Source organism: Pteropus vampyrus, unplaced genomic scaffold, assembly GCF_000151845.1.
Source record: "Pteropus vampyrus isolate Shadow unplaced genomic scaffold, Pvam_2.0 Scaffold493, whole genome shotgun sequence".
Classification (NCBI taxonomy): Eukaryota; Metazoa; Chordata; class Mammalia; order Chiroptera; family Pteropodidae; genus Pteropus; species Pteropus vampyrus.
In genome coordinates, this window is record NW_011889274.1 from 720,372 (window position 1) to 730,375 (window position 10,004).

At 36.7% G+C, this 10,004-nt stretch overlaps 1 long non-coding RNA gene across 5 annotated transcripts in view; it reads right to left on the reverse strand.

Moving 5' to 3' along the window:
• The window catches only part of LOC105307404, a 30,128-nt gene that overhangs the window by 7,288 nt on the left and 12,836 nt on the right, over positions 1 to 10,004 (reverse strand). The window contains exons 2-5 of one of the 5 annotated variants that reach the window (XR_002777716.1): positions 8,027 to 8,111; positions 7,621 to 7,724; positions 4,576 to 4,665; positions 4,191 to 4,459 (exon numbers count right to left, since the gene is read on the reverse strand). This is a non-coding gene — a long non-coding RNA (uncharacterized LOC105307404). Of the gene's footprint in view, positions 1 to 4,190; positions 4,460 to 4,575; positions 4,666 to 7,616; positions 7,725 to 8,026; positions 8,112 to 10,004 lie in introns of all 5 variants that reach the window. The other 4 variants (XR_002777714.1, XR_002777715.1, XR_897228.2 and 1 more) reach the window with 4 other exon arrangements.

Here is a 10,004-nt window from a genome sequence, read left to right on the forward strand (position 1 = left end):
TTTGGTAAGTGTCCATTGCCTCTAATAAGGTTTTCTTTCGGGATTGTGGACTGAGACTTGTAAAACATTGATCTATTGCGTTAGCGGCACTCACGCCTTCTCTAATCACTCTGGCTGAAAAAAATTTTAGGGGTCATCATACAGTGTTTTAGTTTAAGTGCAAGTGAGACCGTAAACTTCACAGGACAGGAATTCTGTCTTTTGTGTTTTATGTTCTATAATGTACCATGTACATTTACACAGTTTGATAAATTATAAGAATAAAAATAAGTGCTGATCCAACACATTCATCCATTTAATATTTAGTAGATTTTAGTGATGGCTTCACTATTTTATCCTCAGATATTTTACAGTGTTTGGAGTTTTTATGGCAGGCTCTCAGAGACAGACTTTAAGTTTAAATTTTGCCTTTTGGAGAGGCATCGATTCTAAATGCCCTTCTGGGGCCCATTCTTTAGCCATTGAAAGACACAAGCTGACTTACCTCAGGAGCCTCTTTAAGGCCATTTGCTGTTGCGTTAGTCAGCTCCCTTTGGGGGATATCTAGCACTATTCATTGCTATGTATACTTTTCCAATTTTACACAATTTATGGGAAGCTCTTTTCAGATGAATCTTCTAAAACACTGACTTCGTTATGTCATTTTTTGGCTTAAAACTGGCAACACTTCTAAAATTAAATCTCAACCTATCGGCTTGAAATTCAAGGTCTTCCATCAGCAGAGAAACATATTCTAGTATTTCTCACTTACAAAACAAGGAAATAATCAAACTAACAACAAGAACGACAACAAACTTATCTTGAAGTCACTTATCCTCCATCATTGCTTTACCTCTGTTTCCTTTATAGCAAGACTTCTTGGAATAGTTTTTTATACTCGATCCCCTTTTCTTGCCTCCTAGTCACTATTCAACCCACTCCATGTGGTGCCTGTAATTCATTATTCTATTGGAACTACTCTTTTCATGTTTATCAACCATCTCCATGTTGCCAAATCCGGTGGCCCCAGCTCTACCCTCTCTAACATGACTTCTCAGCAAGGTTCAGCATATTCTTCTGGTTTTCCTTCTGCCTTCCTGACTGTTCCTTTCAACCTTTTTTGCTACTTCTTCTATTGGACCTCAGATATTGAAAAGTTTCTAGGCTCAGCCTGGAGTTCTCTTCTCTTTCTTCACTTTTTACCTAACTAGTTTTACTTAGCCCCATGGCTTTAAATATCTTCTATAGGCTGATGTCTGTTTTTTTGCTTCTTCTCATATTTCTAACTACTCCCCTAGATTCCAGATACCCCTAACCAACTGTTTTCTTTCACTTTGTACTTGGATAGTACGCTCATGCAGCTGGATACCTTCCCAGTATTTATTTTCCCCAAGAGAACCCTGGTATTGTTTGGGGTAGCAATATGCATAGTTAAGAACTACATTTTTAGACATCCTCACAGCTATGAGCAGTCATGGGAGATGTATATCAAAGCCTTCTGGAGATTTCTGGGAAACTTTCAATCTTGGTATATACGCACACCCTTCCTCATTTTGCGGCCTTCTTATTTCAGCCTGAACCATGGGCCACTCTCTGCCTTCTCACTGTGCGTCTGACACGTTGGTCTCCTTTCTGTCCTAGAATATGAACATGAACTATTTTTCTCCTAAGAACATATGATCTTGCTGCTTCCTCTTCCTGATGCCTGCAAGAATTCTGACTGCTTATAATTTAGGTTTCAGCTCAAACACCATTTCCTCGGAGAGGCTTCCTTCAGCGTCCTAATGAAAGTAAGGGGCCTCATCTGATGTGGAATGCCTATCCTTTTATTTATCTCTAAGTCAAGTCAAGTCTACCTCAAGGCTCACCATCTCCAGGAAGCCTTTCTCTAATTATTTCAATCTATAAGGATCTTTCTGTTTCTTGATCTCCACAGTACTTATCTATACTATCTTTTCTGGAGTGTGACTAGACAGTCTTTGCTGTTCATAGGTAGTTTTGGTATATATGCCTCACTTATCTAAGCAGAATATAAGCTTTCTGAAAATGATAGGTTTTGAATTTTTTAAAAATATCTTCAGTGCTTGGCTCATGGCTAAGGCTTAAAAATATATATCAATTTAATGATGTTTAGATTTTTGGTAAATAATGCCTTCATAGCAATCACCTGCTTTTGTCTTTACACTGCAGGGTTTTTTTTGCAGAAATATTTCCCTGCTTGATTATAAAGAGGATCTCCTAATGTTTTAATTTTATCTTTTGTCTGGCTAAAATCAAGGTAGGATACTAGTATATAAGAATATAAAATACATTTTGCAATAATTTTATTTCAGTTGGTTTTAGAACCAAAAGTGAAGATAGTTATGGTGTTGATTGACATTGCTCTTCTCCATGAATATACACATATGTGGTGTGGGTAAGAAAGCCTGGCATGTGATGGTGAGCTGTAGCTTTCAGAATTTTTGTTTCAATATAGGAGAAAAGTACATTTGTTTCTACTCAAAATGATGTTATGAATCATTTTCAGTAGGGCCTGAAGTTCTGGGTTCATTTTTCCAGAGGCGATTAGTGATTATGGATTTGTGCAGATCCATACCCATACATCTTTCCTGGCATCCATGGCAACAAAAAAGGTACATCTTTGAGAAGCTTAATAGGGGCAATCAAGAGAGTTTTTTTTTTTAATGCAAAGCAAGCTGGTCCATTTGAGGTTCAAATCCCAACTGCAGGTCTTATTAGGATTAGTCATTATCAGGCTGAATGAACCAATCCAGGAAATGAACAATTGCTCTGTAAGGGTATCATATTCCTACTTTATCTGAGATTTTGTAAGGGAAGTAATAACTTGCTTAAATTTAGTCAAGATTCAAAGAACCTAGAAGTAACGATCTCATCCCAATTTGTTCATATTTTTGGGTCATCTGGGTCAGCAATCTCACAAATGTACACTGGTCAACCCTATTTAGGTCAATCTTTAAATTCAGAAAAGTTTAGCTAAAATTTAAATCCAATCTATAATGAAAAAAATAAATCTTTAAAATACGAAAGATTAAAACCCAGAGAAATGTAAATTTAAATTGGGGTTATCAGAGAACATTCTTCATCTGATAGAGTTGCCACATTTTAAGGGGATTGTAAAATTCTCCGTGTTTACAAGGAGGGTATAATGAAAAATAACCTCAAAACAGGCACTCAGAAAACATCGAGTGAATTTAATACCCTTCCTTACTAGTAAAAGTAAATAAAAGCTTCTACAACAATTTGAAAATTATGAAGGGACTACGTCCACATCAAATATTGTATGTCAGTAGAAATTGCTCTAAAATGACATCATGGTTATATTTCTTTTAGGAAAGATGTGTTTTAGAAAACATTCCAGTTTTACATTTTTATTTTAATTGAAGTTGTGTGAGAAAAATGATTTTCTCTGTGGAAGGTATCTGCTGATTTGGCATCCTATCTAATCCCATGCATTCTGTGTGTCTAGGCAATATTCCTTGCATTTCGGTGAAAAGGTCATCTGCTGTTAATAACTGTGTGCTGAACTTCTGTTGTTGCATACTGTTTAGGTAGGAGAAGACTAGAGGACAATGTGTATGTATGTGCTGGTGTTGATAATTTTCCACGAACAGATGGCAAAATGATAAACTAAAAATGTATGTACTGCACTGTAAACATTTCCTCCCGAGTGATTTGGCAGACTGACAATTGCCAGATAAGAAAAATAAGGGTGTTTGTTTAGAGCCTTAGGAAAAATGTAACGCCTGAAAATAAAAGGAGATTATTTGCATGTTTAACTCTTAAAAGCAAAGAGGGAGTTCTTTTAACTAGGAGATGTTACCTTTGAACTCACTTGTGAAGGACTGTTGATCAGTTTTGGGCTTAGTGTCCTGTGTTGGTTATAATTACTTGTGTATAATTACTCTCCTACACAGGTTTCTTTGAGGATTTTGTTAGTTGGCTATTTTTTCTGTCCTGTCTCAGAAAATACTGAATATTTTCCCATGGGCTACTTTCGGGGATTCCCAAAGTAGGCCTTTCCAAAAAGAGCTTTCTGAAGTAGACTCCAGAAGATCTGGAGAGACCTGGACCCTGAGTAACATTTTTGTAACGAAAGCTTCACAATGAAGCAAAGGGAGGGGCAGGTTCAGAAAACGATTTCTCTGAACAACCAGTCAAAGCAGGGATGGTCATTTCCCCTGAGCACTGACCTTGACCCTGGTTCACCTTGATCAGACCTTTGTCTGGGCATCTAGAGATCCCACCAATCAGTTCTGAGCTCCTTTGCAAGGAATCTTTCTGGGAAGACACTGAACATGGGGTTGTCGCCTCCAGATCATCACTGCTTCCCTGGGGGCAACCTCTGTGGCCTCTCAAGAAGTTCTGTCTCTCCCTGGAGAATCTCCCTAGGAGATAGGTTGAGCCATCTGTGTTCTCAGCTTCTCATAAGGCCACGAAGCATCATGTAGAGCACAGGGTTCTGTGACACAGACAAAAGAATAACCAGTGGGACAGGATGAAAATTAATCCAGAATAAACAAAATAATGGCCAAGAGGAAAGATAGAGGGTCAAAAAACATATGGGTAGATTCTCACGGGAAATACAGTGAGGAAGACACATTTTTCCCAGTCTTCTGGCACCCACAACAGCTGGTGGGGGTTTGTGGATGGTCCCAGGGTCTACTTCTAAGTGGAGAGGAAAATGATATTTTAAAACATTTATAGATTATATTTTATAGAGCAGGTTACAGAAAAAATAAGCAGAAAGTACAGAAAATTCCCACATACTCCACCCCTCCCTGATTTCTCCTATTATTAACACCTTGCATTGGTGTGGCTTGTTTTTGTTACAATTGATGAATTAATATTGATACATTATCATTAGCTACAATCTATAGTTTACATTAGAGTTCACTTTGTCTTGTAAAGTACAATGGATTTTGTCAAATGCCTAATGTCATGTAGCCACCTTTACAATATCCTACAGAATAGATTCACTGCTCTAAAATCCCACTGTGTTCTGCCTTTTTACCCTTCCTCCCCTTCTGCCTACCACTCCTTGGAAACTATTGATCTTTTAACTGTATCTATAGTTTTTCCTTTTCTAGAATTTCACATAGTTAGAATCATACAGTATATAGGCTTTTCAAATTGGCTTCTTTTTTACTTAGCAAGTTTCCTCGACGTCTTTTTGTGGTATGATGGCTCATTTCTTTTTATTACCGAGTAATATTTAATCGTGTGGATGTACCACAGTTTGTTTATGTATTCACTATTGATGGTCAATTGGTTGCTTCTTATTTTTGGCAATTAAGAATAAAATTACTCTAAATATCTGTGTGTAGGTTTTTTGTGGATACAAGTTTTCAACTCATTTGAGTCAATACCAAGGGACGTGATTGCTGGAGTCTATGGTAAGAGTATGTTTAACTTTGTAAGAAACGGCTAAACTATCTTCCAGAGTGGCCGTACCATTTTGATTTTCACTAGCAATGAGTGGAAGTTTTTCCATAACCTTGTCAGCATTTGGTGTTATCAGTGTTTTGGATTTTAGCCATTCTAATTAGGTATGTAGTGGTAGCTCATTGTTTTAATTTGCAATTACATTTACAGTTCAGTTTGAGCATCTTTTCAAATGCTTATTTGCCATCTGTATATCTTCTTTGCTGAGGTGTCTGTTTAGGTCTTTTGCAACCCTTTTGGGGTTGTTTGTTTTCTTATTGTTGGGTTTTAACAGTTTTTTGTACATTTGAAAGCCAAATCCTTTATCAGATATATGCTTGAAAAATATTTCCTCCCAGTGGATACATTTCTCCCAGTCTATGACTTGTCTTTGTATTCTCTTAACAGTCCCTTTGAGCAGAAGTTTTTAATTTGAAAAAAATTTTTGTGTATGTGAATTTTGAAATATGAGAGGTAAGAAAAGTAATGGAGAGAAAATGAGGAAATTTTAGAAGAGTGTTGCTGTGACCTACATACACCTCTCAGAATATTTGAGAAATGCAAGTAAAGACTTCAGTTAGTTTTAAATGACTTTGTGTTGTTGGACTGTACTTTTTGAATGTGAGAACTCTGAGCGCCTGAACTACACGGTCACAGCTTTTCAGTACTCTGTGACCCTGGGTAGCTGGGATGAGTATCAAATGGGTAACATATGTAAAGGGCATATGGCAATTAGTAGGGGGGCTATATGTTAATTTCCTTCTGAATAGGAATGTTGTGGGCATGTGTGGCTGCCTGAGAGCAGGTCCAACGCAACAAAATACCATCCCAAAAGGCGGCATTGCTGTTCTTGATTTAATTTCACCCTTTCTACCCCTCTGCTTTGGGCAGGAAAGAGAATGGCTACCCTTTGCAATTTTACAAAGGCTGGCTTAGCATCCTTACTCTAGGTGTCATAGTTTTCAGCCTTCACAAATTACACATACAATTGAGAATTGTGTTTTGAAGAATCTGAAAGAGTTTTGGCCATTGAATTGCAATTTTAATTAATTCGGAAACTACATATTCTACAGTTATGATCACCAAGATAGAATATTAATTGAAATGCACTACTTTCTTTCTATGACAAAAAGGGTTTTCTTCTTCTAGGTAAATGAATAGATTAAATATGATTGCAAGGGATAAGATTTCCTCACTTTAGAAAATATGATCCATACAAGACAACTGATTGGATTCAAATCTTGTCTTTTCCATTTGTTGGTTTACGAATCACCTCTCCACTTCCTCATCTTAAAATGAGGTCAGTAACCCCCATAATTGCAAGGTTGAATGATGAATAAGTCAGATGAGCAGGTAAACTTCTGGACGTGGTGACTGGGACATGGATGATGCTCGGCACATGTTCTTTCCACCCATTTCCCTTTGTATTGCAGGAATTGCTTCTTTTGAAACCTCTGCTGGATAAATCTATTCTCTATCCTTTGGGAAAACCATTTGCTCTCCTATCTCTGTATTTTGCTTCCTTTATTCACTCTATTTTGTGTATATATTCCCTTTCCTCTTCAACTATCTATCCCTTTGATGGCTTTCCTGATACTTTTCTAGAGGGCTGGTCGCTTTAACCCTTCTGATCTTAGCTCATTATGGTATTTAGTTCCAACTTCAGTATATTGCCTTGCATTGTTTATATGCACACACCTTTTAAATACCTCGATCATATCTCTCCAGCATAACTTCTTTTGTTGGGTCCTTCACAGTGTGTATATAACAGTTTAACATAGTAGGGGGATCACAGAATAATTGGTATTTGGATTACAAATCATCTCTATGAGTTTCTTAAAGCAGTTGCCCAAGGACCTTTCTTACATTGCAATACTTTGCTAATGGTATTTGAATTCCTTTGCAAAATTTTTGTTTTTTAAAAATATTTTTAATTCTTTTAAAGTCTCAGGAAAAAGAAAAGGTTAAATAATTATCATACAAAAGGTGCTTATGAAGATTTTTAATAGCGTAGAGAAAAGCTTGGATTGTTATGCAAAGTCATGCATATCACTTTGTGTAGTCATGCAACTACACAAACTATCACCTAATAACAAAGAAAATCAGGTCCAGAAATGAATACTGAATTCTTTTTTTTGAACTAACAATACTATTATTTTTTTCTCATTTCATTTGTAGGAAGAGAATGATTTTACCCACAAATGCTCCGTATAGTTAACTTAGTGTGCATGCAGAACGATCCTGATTTATGCCACTAGAGGTCACTATGGTTCTTTAGTTATTTTTTTTTCCATTTGGCGTCCCTGTTAGTAGGGGAAAAAAGCATTCTGTCATGGTTATTATTTTTAGCAAAGTTAAGAGAAATGTTAAAATGATAGCCTCCTTTTTTAAATACAAAGAAACATTTTCTAGAGCAATTGTACTTCTTTTATAGATTCCATATTTTAGGCCATGACTATCAAAAACATTTTTATTTTACATTGGCAGCCAAAATTTAATTTATTAGTGTGAAACATTATCACTATACCATTTCTTCTGCTATTAAAACAGAATTGCCCCCAGTGCCCCCATGCTTTCTATGGTGTGAAAATAATATAGGACTAACCTTTTCTATTTTTGGTTCAGCTTTTCTTTTTCTTTTTTTAAAGATTGTTTCCTAGCAGGACAGGAATATGGCTTCTAGAAGAACTCTGTAATCAAGTATTAAAATAAATTAATGACACATGAGATGTACACATGCAAGGACTTGCTAAGATGAATGCAGAAATCAAACACATTCTATTAATGGACTGCTGTGTCTTTAAAAGAATTTGTTCTGGTAAATTTGGCAGGGATATAGACTATGTTTTTCTGTTTGAAAATGATCATATATTAAGAAGTAGAAAAAGGAAGTATAACCCCAATATTGATAGGACGCATGCTGAGTATAACATCATCCAGAATGCTTAAGTGACGTGATAATCAAAGTCCTTAGCTTGCCTACTGGAGTCTCACATACATTTGACTATAAACTAAGAAGCTCTAAATTTAATATTGCTTTGAAACCTCATCCTTTTCTCTCATCCTCTTTTTCTATTTGCAGTCTTGAAAAGTGGTGTCACAATCACCTCACAATATCCTATTTATTTTTCACAACCTGGGTCATTTGGTTTCCTATGTATTTTTCTTCCTATGGCATTATTGCTCAATTCACAGACATTTTCCCCAGCTCAAAATGTATCTTAATGAATCTCAGAGTTGATTATCCATTATTTATCATGGGCCCTAAATTTAGCAGGATTAGAGAGATTAGGATGTGCGTTGCATATGGGAAATCCACTGCCCATTCCTATAACCTACAGTATTCTTTAAAAACCTGCATGATTTTTGCTCACATCTTCTGACTAAAATGTGCAGCTCTATCTCCCTAACTTTGCTAAAGGCTCTGCTGAGGCTGTAAGCAGCAGGCAGGATTGACTGTAGTGGACAGCCCTGCTGTGCTATGAGACCTTTCTTTCTCAGTTAGTTGCATTTCTTTCTCAGTTAGTTGCATTTCTTTCAAACCCAATCTCTGTCCTCGCTTTGGGAGGCCACTTTCATAATTGGGTTTCTTTAAAGTGGGGTGATTAATGTTTGTCTTGACACAATTAACAAGGAATAATTGGCTAGCTAAGCCCCCCCTTTTTTTAAAAAAGCGCTTTCCTTTTTTCTTTCAAAGAATGCATTCACCTTCCTGTCTGTAACCCAGAATCATTCAAAGCTATTTAGAAATATTTTCTTCAGGCTCTCCCTAGTTGGGTCTTCCATCATTTAGTTCAGTGTTTCTCAAACTTTTAAATTATACCCTTAGAAATACGAACTTTTGACAGGGAAGGGAATATGTCATGGTGTTTTTTGAGTCAGAAAAACTGGACCTGAGCTCTAATTCTACCACTTACTAGCTGTATGACTTTCAAGCTTCATAATTTCATCAAATTAATGTTGATATTCTAATCTTTAAAATGAACATAGTAACAATGGCAAATAGGATAATGTATATAAAATGATTAGTATTCTATGTGGTAAATGGTAAACACTCAACATGTGATAGGTAGTAGTAGTAATAGTGGTAGAAGTAATAGAAGTTTCTGTCAGTACTATTGACGTGATACCACAATGAAGGTGCATTTAGGCTAGAAAGCAGGCTGGGTTCAAGCAGTTTTCTCTGAAGAAAGCCAGTCCATGAGGATGCTATGTGGTACAAATGACATGTGGTTCATTCAATGACTACTTGAGTGCTTATGAAGAGACAGGCACCATTCTGGGTCTTAGGTTTGCAATGGTGAACAGGATAATGTCTCTGTTCTCATGAAGCCAGAATTCTAGTGAGGGGAGACAGATGATAATCAAGAAACCCACTGATAGTGGGAAGTGCGAAATACAACCAGGTAATCAGATCGAGTGTCTGGGAGTGTGAGATAGGGGCTGCTTTAGATTGCATGGTCAAGGAAGGCCTCTTTGAGGAAGCAGCATTTGAACCGAAATCTGGTGATAAGAAGCTGGCCAGGTGAAGAATGGAGGTGAGGAAATGTTATAGACAAAAGGAGTAAAGTACAAGCTTTGAG